This window comes from Nomascus leucogenys, chromosome 7b, assembly GCF_006542625.1.
Source record: "Nomascus leucogenys isolate Asia chromosome 7b, Asia_NLE_v1, whole genome shotgun sequence".
NCBI lineage: Eukaryota > Metazoa > Chordata > Mammalia > Primates > Hylobatidae > Nomascus > Nomascus leucogenys.
This window is the reverse complement of record NC_044387.1, coordinates 94,041,971-94,056,920: the sequence shown is the minus strand read 5'-3', so window position 1 is coordinate 94,056,920 and position 14,950 is coordinate 94,041,971.

The following is a 14,950-nucleotide window of genomic DNA, read 5'->3' as shown; positions in this document are numbered from 1 at the left end:
AGAATAAATAGTGCATACTCAATAAAAATGTGTTCTTCCCTCCACTTCCATTGACCCTAAAATCTATGCTAGAATCATGCTGATCCATAGAAAGAGGGCTATATTATTTTCTATTACATTCTATATGTTTTCCTCAGTTTCTTCCAAAAGACTTAATCACACTATTTGTCAAAATAAGTGCTGGTCATTGGTACGAAAAGGGAGCACAACTCATCATACAGTCCATTTCCCTGGTTTAGCTGCATAATATGTTATTAAGCTCCTTTCACAGAACAGTCAGAGGAATCCCAAAACCTTGTGGCTAATTTTCAATTGTATTTGAGTTCACAAATGATGATTACTCAGTGATAAGGAGAATTGGGCAAGCCTATTTGTTGTTGATTTTTAACTAGTGTATAATATTATACTATTTCACTTTAAGATACTAATATAATATGTGCAAAGATGTAGGCTTGGCCAGGCATGGTGGCTCATGCCTGTAATCCCAGAACTTTGGGAGGCTGAGGCGGGTGGATCACAAGGTCAGGAGATCGAGACCATCCTGGCTAACACAGTGAAACCCCGTCTCTACTAAAAATACAAAAAATTAGCCAGGCGTGGTGGTGGGCGCCTGCAGTCCCAGTTACTCGGGAGGCCGAGGAAGGAGAATGGCGTGAACCCGGGAGGCGGAGCTTGCAGTGAGCCGAGATCACACCACTGCACTCCAGCCTGGCCGACAGAGCGAGACTCCATCTCAAAAAAAAAAAAAAAAAAAAACCATCTAGGCTTATTTCAAACTATTAAGCAGGAAAATACCGACTTGGTTACTCCATTAGCTATAGCTAATTAAAAAGGAAAATGTACAAACTCTACAAAGTTATTTTTTCTTTTATACTTTTCTTAATTCTTTTCCCCATGTGTGACTAATATCTACATAAAGCTCATACAAGAACCCTGAACTCTGAGAGTTGTTTGAAATAGGCAGTTTCTATTCAGACAAGATTTGACTGGCAGAGGCAGCACTCCCTCTCCCACATTCTGTAGACGACTCTACTAATGGCACACCAAGGGAGAGTCAGGGACAGAGCCAAAGCTCACTAACAGAGACATACACATAAATCCATTCACTACTGGTAAAACTAACAAACAAGCACGCTGAGCACAGGAATCACTGGAGCTGGTTCTTAACACATACATAATTCAAGAAGCCATATCTGCACCCTGATGTTCACTGTGACATTATTCACAATAGCCAAGATATGGAATCAACCTAAGTGTCCATCAACAGATGAATGAAGAAAGAAAATGTGGTACATATACACAATGGAATACTATTCAGCTTCAAAACTGCAGGAAATTCTGTCATTTGCAACAACATGGATGAATGTGGAGGATATTACGGTAAGTGAAATAAACCAGGCACAGAAAGATAAATACCGTGTTATCTCACTTATATGTGGAATCTAACAAAGGCAAACTCATAGAAGCAGAGAGCAGAATGGAGGTTACCAGGGGTTGTGAGGAAAAAATGGGGATTGGGAGATGTTGGTGAAAGGACACAAAATTTCCGTTAGACAGGAGTAATTCAAGAGATTTATTGCACAACATGGTGACTACAGTTAGAAACAATGTATTATATACTTGAAAAATACTGAGAGTAGGTTTTAAGTGTTCTCAACACAAAAAAAGTATATGAGGTTATGCATATGTTCATCAGCTCAATTTAGCCATTCCACAATGTATACATATTTTGAAACATCAATGTATATACCATAAATATATACAATTTTGTCCATTTAAAAAAAATACATTTTTTAAAAGAAACCATAAGAAGGGTTTAGTCCTGGCTATGACATGAATGTCTATCTTCACACAGAAAAGAAAATTCTAGTCTTTTGAAGACTCAGCATTTTTATTTTGAAACTTAGAGACTTCACTCTATTCTTTGGTTCCTTAATGTTCGTATTCTTCCTGGAAATGTGAGTGGGAAAGTTTGTCTCGCACACTTGCCTGGCTCCTGCTGAGCATCACAGCCCTCCAAAGATGGCAGACATCCACCTTCCCTCTGCAAGCACCCGCCCCAGGAGGGCACGTTCCTATTCTATCTAAGCACTGAAGTCTTACGAAGTAAACTTGGTATTTTCAGAAAGCCACCTACTCGCTAATGAGTGGTGACACATTAAGCAATCAATCACTATATCTGGTAGTTCCTCACCAGTTCAGTGGTGAAGGCAGTGGGTGCTGTCATTGTTTTCTTTGTGCACCCTCTGAATACAGAGGCTACCCACCAGCCTAACTAATGAACTATGGTTTTCTCATCCAACACTGGCTTGTTCCTATTTATTACGCAAACCCCACTTTCTTGGGTTTACATCTGCCTGCAAGTCTAAGAAGCTATTGAGATTCCTCATCTCAGCCAAACTCACTGGAACGTGGACTCTTCACATTATTTTTAGCTGCTGGTCTGACTTTCCTGTTAGAAAATAACTTACTTCTAAGATAAAGGCAATTAAGTAAAAGTAAGTAATAGTGATTTTTTAAGTTTTTTATTCTCCTACTTTGTATTTCCCTTTCACTGAGATTGTTACAAACAAGAGAATATTGGTCTCTGGGAGTTCTGAAATCAGAAATACTTTTACATTTTTTCTCTGATATTATCAAATTCTAACTTTATACTAGAATTAAGGAGAAGGCGCAGTTTTCTTCTCAAGATTTGTTTTTCATATCATTGCAATAAAATACGTAATTTTCTATGGAAAGTAACTTGACATGATTTTACATTGCAAGAAAATGAATGTTTTATAAACAGAGTACAGAATTCATTTGAATATTTAAAATAAAACACCGGCCTCCAAGAACATTACAATTGTTTCAAGCTCAAGATCTACAGTCTAATTAATTTTTCCTCTGGGTGGATTTTTCTTTTTCTCTCTCCCTCTCACACCATCTCCAGCTTCTGCTCAAGTATCTAGGGCACTCTATGCTCAGCACCAGAGGTGTGAAGTATCACAGGGCTGAAAGCAGAAGCACAGGCTTCTCGATGGATTTGGTGTGTAAGAGTTGAAGTCCTGGGAGAACAAAAGGAACTCAGGGCATAGATGAATTATTTGGAGAGAATTTCCATGGCAGAAATTTCAGTTTAAGGGAGTAGTGTTTCTTCCTGAAATAAGGTTTTTTTCGTTGTTTGTTTGTTTGTTTTTTACAGTCTAGCCTAATGGGAAAAGAGATATAGTCTCTGAGAGAGCAGAGAGGTGGTCATGGGATGAGAACCGATTGTCTCAGCAGCAACCTGGAACCTGTGTTAGGGCCTAGAATGTCCCTACCTCCTCATGCCTCTGCTCTAAGCTCCCAGAACTCATATGCAGCCATAGAGAACAGAGGAACCTAGATTTAATCACATTAAATTTCCCTTACCCTGATGGAAAAAGGGGGAGAAGGTAGCAAGTAGTGATCAAAATTAGAGGAAAATAAAGTTATAGTCTTTGACTACCTCAATGCAAAGACTGTTATTACTACTGATATGTTCACTGATTAAACTATAAAAATATACCTTAAGGCATCAAAGATGTTTTTTCTATTATATGCTTAGGACCAGGTGGTATACAGCCAAGGACAATGTGAACAGAATTCCTGCTCTCAAAGAATTCATAGCATATTTTTTCTTTTTTTAAGATGGAGTCTCACTCTGTTGCCCAGGTTGGAGTGCGGTGCCCAGGTTGGACTGCAGTGGTGCGGTCTCAGCTCACTGCAAGCTCTGCCTCTGGGTTCAAGCAATTCTCCTGTCTCAGCCTCCTGAGTACCTAGGACTACAGGCACATGCCACCACACTTGGCTAATTTTTGTATTTTTAGTAGAGATGAGGTTTCACAATATTGGTCAGACTGGTCTCAAACTCCTGACCTCAGATGATCCACACACCTTGGCCTCTCAAAGTTCTGGGATTACAGGCATGAGCCGCCGGACCCAGCCCTCATCACATATTGAAGACACATGGCATATATACGAGGAGTTTAAAAATGGATAGAAATTAGCTAATCAACAGGGGGTGTGGGGCATTCCTATCAGACAGGTGGCATAAGAACAGTGCACAGAAGATATGAGCATGGCAGTTCCACAGTGTGTGAATAAGACTTTGTCTTAGTCTGTTCAGGCTACTATAATAACAAAATGCCTTAGATTGGATAATTTACAAATAACAGAAAATTATTTCTTACCATTCTGGAGGCTGAGAAGTTCATGATCAAGACACCAGCAGATTTGGTATCTGTACCTCCTAGACAGTGCCTTCTTGCTGCATCCTCATGTGACGGGAGGAGGAAACAAGCTCCCTCAGGCCCCATTCATAAGGGCACTAATCCCATTCACGAGGGCTCCACTCTTGTGACTCATCACCTCCCCATCACCTCTCCTCTTAAGTCCATCTCACTGGGGGTTAGATTTCAACATATGAATTTCTATTCTGTCATAAAGACACATGCACTCATATGTTCATTGCAGCACTATTAACAATAGCAAAGATGTGGAATCAATCTAGTTGCACATCAACTGGGAATTTGATAAAGAAAAGGTAGTACGTATCCACCACGGAATACTATGCAACCATAAAAAGAATGAAATCGTGCCCTTTACAGCAACATGAGTGCACCTGGAGGCCGTTATCCTAAGCAAACTAAAGTAAGAAAGGAAAACCAAATACTTCATGTTGTCACTTATAAGTGGGAGCTAAACATTGAATACACATGATTGTACAGATGGGAACAACAGACACTGGGGATCACTAGACAGTGGAGGGAGGGAGGGGAGCATGGGCTGAAGAATCACCTGGTGGGTTCTATGCTTAAGGTCTGGGTGATGAGATCACTGGGACCCCAAGCCTCAGCATCATGCAATCTAACCATGTAACAAATCTGCATGTGCGCCCTTCAATCTGTAATAGAAGTTGAATTGAAAAATACATATGAATTGCAATGGAGCACAAACATTCCCCTCAAAATGCAGATTTCTTAAAATTTTCTAAGATCATTAAGAATTGGAGTTTTCAAACTATTTAATAGTATACACTTTTAAGCAGACAAAAGCAATGTAGATGAGGCGAAGATAATCTGCTGCCCCAGCTCCCCAAGTCCTCTGAGGCACCTGGACAGAAATGCTGGGGCTCCGCAGACCCATTTGGGACAGTCTATAATTTTGCCCATCGAGCACATATTCCACATGAGGAAACTAAGGCACAGTGCTGTGAAGTGACCTCTCAAGATCCTTCCTGGCCCTACCATGTGCTGGCCCGATGCTCAGCCCTCCCTGATACCCAGCGTTTATCCTCTCGCTTCTCCTATAAAAAGATTGGGCTTTTTTCCCATTCAAGGCAAAACACCAGAAATCCTGGGTGTTTTGGAAAGAGAAGAAACATAACTCCCAGTCATCCTCAGCTACTTAAATGAAAGCAGGATTGGCAGGAAAATGTATAAATGAAAAATGCCAAAACCCTAACTTCAAATTAAGTCGTAGGTTCCAAGAGCCTCTCAACCTGACTCTAAAAAGAATTGCTAGCAAAACCACATCCTATCATTCGATTTGCCAGGCTTATGATGGCAGCAGTACAAGCAATAAAATCATGAGAGGGTATGCAAAGGAAAGAAGGATTAATACAACAATCCAACAGCCTGGTTCTGGATAATTGGGAGTTGACCATAAACACCTCGGCTGTCACACAGCAACTTTGGTCCTTGGATAAAAATATTTTATTGGCAAATTGTTTCATTTTAGGAAAATTATATCTGCTTTCAACAACTGGAGGTTAGTTTCTCAAAATGATTTTCAGGGTGGTAAAGGAATGTGAATAATGATAAGGCACAGCAGAGAGAGCACAGTCTCTGCTTGGCCCAGGGCTCTGTACTCGTGGCATTGAATACATACTTTTTAAAGTTTGTTTTAGTTATTCTGTGAAGAACATCCTACTCCATCGCCTACCCCAAGAATGAAATTCTGTAGTACGCTTCTTTTCCTTCATTAAAGTAAAGTTTCTGCGAAAGGGCAGTCACATATTTAAACCAAACTAAACTCTTAAAATATTGAACAGTGCACACTTGACATTCTCAACAGCTGCGTTTCCAAAATCCTCACTAATGCTCAAATTGTGGGGTGTTATTTGGTGATAAAAGCAAATTTAGAATTGGCTTGTAAATGTGTTTTGTTGTGTGTTCAGAAGACTGACCTTAAAAGGGGAAGCAGGTTTCGTGTAAAAATCTGGATTTCTGGATTCTCTTAAAATTGGAAGACGTGGCAAAGCAGCCCAGATTCCTACCTGGCGTCCATGAGCTGAATCTCTGTAAGGCTTCTGCTCCTAAACGGTTACAGGCCCACCAGTTCAACCCATTCTCTACCTACATCACTCCACTCATTTGCAGTTGCTTCCTGGACCCGTTAGACATTTGAGTTTGTAACCCTGGCATAAGAATATACAGTTACTCACTTAAAATGTACAATCACCATGAGTAGCAAACAAAGCTGGGTTGAGTTGTTGACACTGGCATTTAAGTAGATTCACTCACCAGTTTCTGACTGCAAATCCATATCCACATGGTGGCTGCATAACACAAAATTCAAATTCGTGTTTTAGTGAAATTCAGTGTTATTTTATTTGGGTTGCTTTCATATTTCGAAACTGCACATCTTAAATCTGTGAATGGCAAGAATCTTCTGTGTGCTATAAAAATTTCAGGAAGACAGAGGGATGCAGGGATTTTTTCATTTTAGTTTAGATTCAAGGGGTACATGTGCAAGTTTGTTACATGGACATATTGCAAGATGCTGAAGTTTGGGCTTCAACCGAACCCCTCACCCAAGTAGTGAACATCGTACCCAATAGGTAGTTTTTCCACCCTTGCCCATCTCCCTCTTCTTTTTTGGAGTCCTCAGAGTTTATTGTTCCTATCTGTAAGCCCATATATACCCAGTATTTGGCTTCCACCTATAAGTGAAAACATGTGGTATTTGGTTTCTTGTTTCTGTATTGATTCACTTAGAATAATGGCCTCCAGCTGCATCCATGGTGCCGCAGAGGACATCATTTTGTTCTTCTTTATGACTGTGTAGTAGTATCCCATGGTGTATATGCACCACATTTTCTTGGGATACAGGTTTGAAAAGATTGATTTTAGTAATGTATCAAAGGAAAGTGGAAATTGTCATCGAATCCTATTAGAAATGCCATCTTCTGTAGCAGTCGCTGTCAAAGTATTCTTCCCCACCAGTGGCATCAACATCTCCTGGACGCTTCTCACAAATGCAGATTCTTAAGCAGCACCCCAGGCCTACCCATCAGAAAGTGGGGATGGGGCCCAGCAATCTTTTTCAACAAGCCTTAACGAGGACCTTGACACACACTGAAGTTTGAGAAACCCTGGCCCAGAGATTTACTACTAGGACATTCTGAGTGGAAATATGATCTCCTCAGCCCGCAGGGGCAGAACAAGACCTGGAGTATTCAGAGCCCCCAAGACACAGACGCTAGCATCAAGCCACTTCATCTGGGATTGGCACCTTGTATGTTCCCAATTTGTCCCCAGAGACAGCAAGCAGGATGGGCATCATCCAGTGCTTTATCCCTCCTCAGTACAAGGAAAGATGTTCTAGCACATGCATGTCCACTTCACGGCGAGCAGCTGTTCTGAACAAGGGCCAGGGAGCTGACGAAGCTTGTATCCCATGTGCTAAAGTTGCAGGGCAGAGAGTTCAGTGCAGAGAGCCCAAGAGCTGGTCAGGGGTGGAAACTAGAAAGTCAGGAAAGGACGGCAGGGCAGGGGCTCCGGGAAAGCTCAACAGTTTGGGGGTGCAGGGTAGGTCCTGACTCTGAGTCTTCATGTAGGTTGAATTCCTATGCCTGTTGGTAGCCAGTGGTCAATCTAGTGTTGTCCATGCTAGTATCATGAGGACTACTTCAACAACACATGCACATTCCCAAAGTTAGAGTTTCATGAGTTTGAAATACTTCATATAAAAATGTTCCATTTGATTTGGAATTCATAAGAAATGTTCAAAGAAAGGAAAGGAAGTTTATTAGAGACATTAAAATATTATTTCAATTCATACATTTTTTGATTAGATGACAAATTATTTTGAATTGAGTTTCTCGATGAACAACAGAATGGAAGATGGGCCAAACAGAAACAGCTCCAACAAGAAATATTTAAAATTTTTTTCATCTACAAGTCTTGAGCAAATCTTTCATGTAGTCATTTCGAGTGTTAAACCCGATAAACTAAAGCAAGCACAAATTTCTCATTAAAGCATCTGCAAATATTTTATTTGGGAGAGCTTTACAAATTCAGTCTTTAATATCTGCCCTTTCTTTGTGTTTTATTTTTCTTATAATTATGCAAAATTAATGAAATAAGTTTTTCACTAAAATCCATATAGTCACGCCCAAAGTCCATGCAGCATGTCTCAGAATATGAGGCAAATATTATTTTTGTGACACTTCATGCCATGCCATGGAATCAGCAAATTCTTTGAAGTATTGATTCAAATCTAAGGTACATCAATTGCCTGAGGGTATGCAGCCCTGATGGGTGAGACTCTGTCAAAGGGACTGTGTCCCCAATAGAGTTAAATCCTCTTGTATCTGTAATCTGGGCTTCAAAAATTCTAAGAATCGATGAAATTTTGATAAGGCAAAATGGTCTGTGAAGCTGTTTCTTTTACTATCAGATCATTTAGAAAAATATACAGAACACACCTCTTTCCAGACAGTGGTTCTTAATACTTTGAGGTTAGGGTGGACCGAGAATCTGAATAAAGATTGGAAAGAAGAGTATTCTAATGAAATTTCAAGGACCTTGTGTACTTCACAGATAGGCACATCTGTCCACTCAGCAACGCTATCTCCTGATAACGTGAGTAGAGATGATAGGGCCCAAACCTTTGCTTCCCACACCAAACGTTTCTGAACAAAGTTTGTAATTATGATATCTCACACATGATAGGCCAGAAAGACTTTCACATACACAGACTCTCTAGATTCTCACACAGCCCTGAGGGGTGTACAAAAGGTTTCATCAGCCTACATTTTTTTATAGAAGAAGAAACTCAAGGTCACTGCTATCATTACCCTGCTTTTTCACCACTTCTTGTAAAACCCATAAAGCCAGTACAAAAACAGACATTTTTTGCATTAGAGCGCAATTACTCTGGATCTTACTTTTTTATTACACGTTATTTTCAACAAGGCTATGATTCTTTCATAATTGTTTTGTTTGCACATTTTAGTCAGTTCTCCTAGAATATAGCTCCTCACACAGTGGATCTGATTTGCTTGTGCTTAACCTATGCTGTAGAATCTTCATTGTGATTTTTTTCCTAACAATAACTTGACAATCAGAGTAGTACATGCAACAAAAGAAGGAATAATAAATTCAGTAGGGCCACTTAATGTTGTTGAAAATGCAACATCAACCTCAGACATCTACCAGCCTCCACTGTAGGCATACAGTCACAACCACCACCATAGCCAAAAGGGACATTTGATTGCTTCAAAGACAGATAGTTGTGTGATGTTATACTATTTCCTTTGTGGTGATCTAATAGAGCTATTCAGGCAAATTTCAAAATAGGCTCTCTTCTTCTGCACAGCAAAAGAAACTACCATCAGAGTGAACAGGCAACCTATAGAATGGGAGAAAATTTTCGCAACCTACTCATCTGACAAAGGGCTAATATCCAGAATCTACAATGAACTCAAACAAATTTACAAGAAAAAAACAAACAACCCCATCAAAAAGTGGGCAAAGGATATGAATAGACACTTCTCAAAAGAAGACATTTATGCAGCCAAAAAACACATGAAAAAATGCTCATCATCACTGGCCATCAGAGAAATGCAAATCAAAACCACAATGAGATACCATCTCACACCAGTTAAAATGGTGATCATTAAAAAGTCAGGAAACAACAGGTGCTGGAGAGGATGTGGAGAAATAGGAACACTTTTACACTGTTGGTGGGACTATAAACTAGTTCAACCATTGTGGAAGTCAGTGTGGCGATTCCTCAGGGATCTAGAACTAGAAATACCATTTGACCCAGCCATCCCATTACTGGGTATATACCCAAAGGATTATAAATCATGCTGCTATAAAGACACATGCCCACATATGTTTACTGCAGCACTATTTACAATAGCAAAGACTTGGAACCAACCTAAATGTCCAACAACGATAGACTGGATTAAGAAAATGTGGCACATATACACCATGGAATACTATGCAGCCATAAAAAATGATGAGTTCATGTCCTTTATAGGGACATGGATGAAGCTGGAAACCATCATTCTCAGCAAACTATCACAAGGACAAAAAATCAAACACTGCATGTTCTCACTCATAGGTGGGAAGTGAACAATGAGAACACATGGACACAGGAAGGAGAACATCACACTCCGGGGACTGTTGTGGAGTGGGGGGGTGGGGGGAGAGGGACAGCATTAGGAGATATACCTAATGCTAAATGACGAGTTAATGGGTGCAGCACACCAACATGGCACATGTATACGTATGTAACAAACCTGCACATTGTGCACATGTACCCTAAAACTTAAAGTATAATAATAATAATAAAATTTTAAAAAATAGACTCTCTTTTCATTATTATCTGAGACATAATAGTTTTTTAACGTATGAACATATCAGTAATGGGTAGCAATGTTTCTAAATAATTAGCTTTTCTTGAAATAACTAAGCAGTCAACACTGAGGAAAATCATTGAAATAAAAGAATCCATCCAGTAAAACTTTACTGCTGTTCACAATTTTATGAAAATCTGTCATTAGGCTGCAACACATAAATTCAGGGATTTCAAGAAGCAATTTTTCACTGGCGCCTTCTCAGGGAAACCCATCTCCCTATTTATCATCCATTTCCTGCTCCCTTTAACCTTCTACATACTATGGAAACTTTTCCATAATATGGTGTTACATATTTGCCATCCTTTTGAGGGATTTAAATTTATCCTTTAAAGGGATGTTTATATTTTAAGAGAGAATTCTGTAAAATCAAACTTGCATATTCAAAGGAATGATTATTTAATACTGGAATTTCAGGCACCGTCAGGCAGTGGTAGAGACCTTTGCAGGCAAGAGGACCTTCACAGCAGTCTATGTACATGATTCCTACTGATAAAATTAAACCTAAGTCCCAAACTGCTTGGAAGACATCGAGACCACACAGCACATGGACATGATTAAAGGACAGTATGAGGTTTTGCAAAGGGAGAACATTCCATTCCTTTCCTTTCTTTAAACTATAAAAGTCTGAACCTCATGAGATAAATGTATTTCCAATGGCTAGAGTAGACAGTGCAATCAAAATGCAACCTTTTGTTGTCTCTCTCACTTGCATCTCTTTAGGAACCATATGGAGGAAGATCCTGTGCCCAAAATGACTTTCTAGGTAAACCCTGCTGGGTGCTTATGTGTTCAAGTCCCAGCTCGGTTGCTTATTTGAATGAGTTTCTTAGCATCTCTGTGCCTCAGTTTCCAAATCTGTGATGTGATGATGATAACAGTACCTACCTCCTAGAGTGAGTGCAAGCATTAAGTTAGTACCTGTTAATGCTCAGCTTGTAGAAGCCTTCAGCAGATGTTACCTGTGTTTGTTGTTCTTAACCACCCTGTGTGTCTGCTGCTGCCATCCTGCCAAGTGAACTTCCTGGCAAGATCCCTGAAAGAAGGAGGTCATGATGGGTGAGATCACACTGGCCTCTCCTCACTGGGCTGCCGTCCACAGCAGCCATCTTCAGGGAGCCTTGACAGATTTTTCTGCCACCATCTCTAATACCACCACCCTGAGTGACACCCCCACTGTAGATGCCGCCAGCACTCTGCCAAGGCTGACACCTCGGGAGCTCTCTCCCAGAGTAACAATGACCCCTCACCTTCTCTGCTTTGGAAAGAAAAAGAGAAAAAAAATAAACCTGCATGCATGCAGGTCACACACCTGGATTCCATTATCTCTCTGACTTCCAGCCCAGGGAACCAAGGAAGCCCAGAATCTTTGAGTCATGTCCTCTTCCTCTTCTCTGTGGAACCCAGTGGGGCTCTCTCACCAGGAGGAGGGGGTTGAGGTAAGAGGCTTGGGTCATCTCCGAACCCTGAGCAGCTCATGTCCTCCCTGCCTGGAGGGGAGCACAAGCACACGGCCGCAGACTTAGAGCTGTTATCCTACGGGAAAGTTTTGCATTTCCAAATGCGTGTCCATGCCCCAAACCCCAACTTAGACTCAATTGTACAACGCTTCAGCTGGGGCAAAATCCTTTTGGCACCCAGATGATCAATTAAAAACCATGGAAAGAAATCTCCCCTTGCCAGGAGCAGATTTGGATTTCAGGCCTGGCAAGGTTGCCTGTGCAACGAACTCTGAATGTGCAGTGTTAGAGAAAATTTGAAATTTATTCCATAATTTGCTTAGCAGAACTTTTTATTATGGCTTACCTTAGCTAACAATAAAAATAATTTGCTAAGCCTGAAACGTGCAGCCTGTCATCATGCTCTCTTTTTTTCTCCACCTCAAAGTTGGCCTCAAATTGCTGGTTCCTTGAACACACCACATTCTCTCTGACCTCTGAGACTTTGCAAGTGCTCTTTCCTCTGTCTGAGAATCTTCTCAATTTTCAACATATATGTTCCCTTAGCTTGTCCCTGTCATCCTTCAGGTTTCAGATTAAATGCCACCCACCACGTCTACCCTCTAATGCCTTTCCTGGCTCCATAAAGTAGGTCAGATCACTTTGCTCTTTTTCCCCATAGCATCTTGTGCCTTCACTGATGTCAACTTTCATCACAATCTATTGTAAGCCCTTGTTCCATGTCTGCAAATTTGGACAGATAAGGATGGTATCAACTCTTGTATCTGGTGGCACATAGTAGGTGCTCCAAAAATTTTTTCAATAAATGAATGAGTGAATAAAAAGGCACTTTTGGATTAAAATTTGCTTAAAACATACATAATATGCAGAAGTAGAAGGTAGATTATGTCTGCATGAACTTCATTGTATATAACCTATACACTGCACACTAGAAAACTGTTGCTAGGAACTTAACAGCCTTGTGGTGAAGTAGAAAACTGCCTTAATCAACTAATCACCATTTGCTAGGCTGTTGAATAATGGGTATTGGTAAATTAAGCTATTGCAATACAAATCAGTTACCTTTTTTTAAATGGAGGCTTTGCCTGTATAATGCAGTATAAAAAAAAAAACAACACATAGGTAAAGTTACTCTCTAGATTGAGCAGGTCACTTTAATCTACAAACAACAATTTCTCCTTCCATTAGTGGCAGAGAACAGCATGGGTGACCCACTTCACTGGGCAAAAAATGGAAGGGCATGACTGAACCTTTATTGGAACAAAATATGGGCTCAGCCGGCTGCAGTGGCTCACGCCTGTAATCCCAACAGTTTGGGAGGCCCAGTCAGGTGGATCACCTGAGGTCAAGAGTTTGAGACCAGCCTGACCAACATGACAAAACCCCATCTCTACTAAAAATACAAAATTAGCTGGGCATGGTGGTGCATGCCTGTAATCCAGCTACTCCGGAGGCTGAGGCAGGAGAAACGCTTGAACTCGGAAGGCGGAGGTTGCAGTGAGCCAAGATCGTGCCACTTCACTCCAGCCTGGGCAACAAGAGTGAAACTCCATTTCAAAAAAAAAAAAAAAAAAAATGTGCTCAAGGAACTTCACCCAGGAATGCAAACTTTCTCCTGCTGCTTCCTATGGATACTATTTAAAATCAAATGAAGGGGGCTTTTTTCCTATTATATATAGACTGAATCTATAAAAGGCAATGAAACACCCACCAGAAGGACAATCCAAAAGAAATTTAACAACAAGTACGGATCTACAAGGAAAAGCCTTTGTAATGTTTTCCAGGGCACTACAATTTTTGAACATTACATGCAGGAAAATATTATATGGAAGAAACGTCACTTTACAAGCCTTCAGATGAGGCCTTTTCTATTTTAATGAGTGTCATATATGAGGAAATGTTTGATATAACAACATTTCACTGAACTGTATTGTTGGAATAAACTGCAGTTACTTTGGACTTTCAGCTTTAATCTTGTGAGAAATAGATTTCTAAATACCTTTGGCAAGATGTTCAAGGTCTATTTCTTTCCCAGTGTGGATTTTAATTCAAAAGATCCAGCCATGCGCACATTTGTGGTATTCCTCAGGTTCATTAAAGGTAAACAAATTAACAAAATATTGAATGAATGGTAAAGATGTTTCCGTTCAATTATTCTTAAACACTGAAAAATGGGGTACACATGAATTTGCTCAGTTTTAAATTACCCTTAGCATTTAAAAACCACCTGGATGGGTTCAAGAAGTAATGTGAGGCTGAGAAAAATATGAATTAATGAAGAACACATTTTGGTGATAGGCCTATAAATAAAAATTGTTTCTATGCGTATAGTTGGCACCCACAGATTGAACAGTAATGCAAGCAGACACAGCTTTCTACTGTCTTTTTATGTAAAAATTGGTTGGTTTCTGCTTTCTTTGCTATGCTAATAAATGCCAGGGAAAGTGTTAGCTGCATTTTAACTTTTTGTTTACATAGTTGCACACATACTGAGCAAGTTCCCACGGAATACAGCTTACCACACCTACTTAAGGGGTTCAAACTCACACAATTAATCACGCCTTTAAAAAAATGATTTGGTTTCCCACATTCGAGATAATAGGCCTTTGTTATTTTTAACAATTTTGGCATATGAGATATGTAACAACTGCTTAAATATAACAGCATAGCCTTTGCTACAATCAATCGTTCAATTTAATAGGTCTGGATAGTAATAGACTGCTGATTCTTCTAGATGGGAAGACATTTCTCCCTGGAAGAATGTAGAATAAAAAAACCCAAAAGCAAATTTTTTTGAATTTTCAACAGGAGAAGCCTACTTACATGGATTCATTCA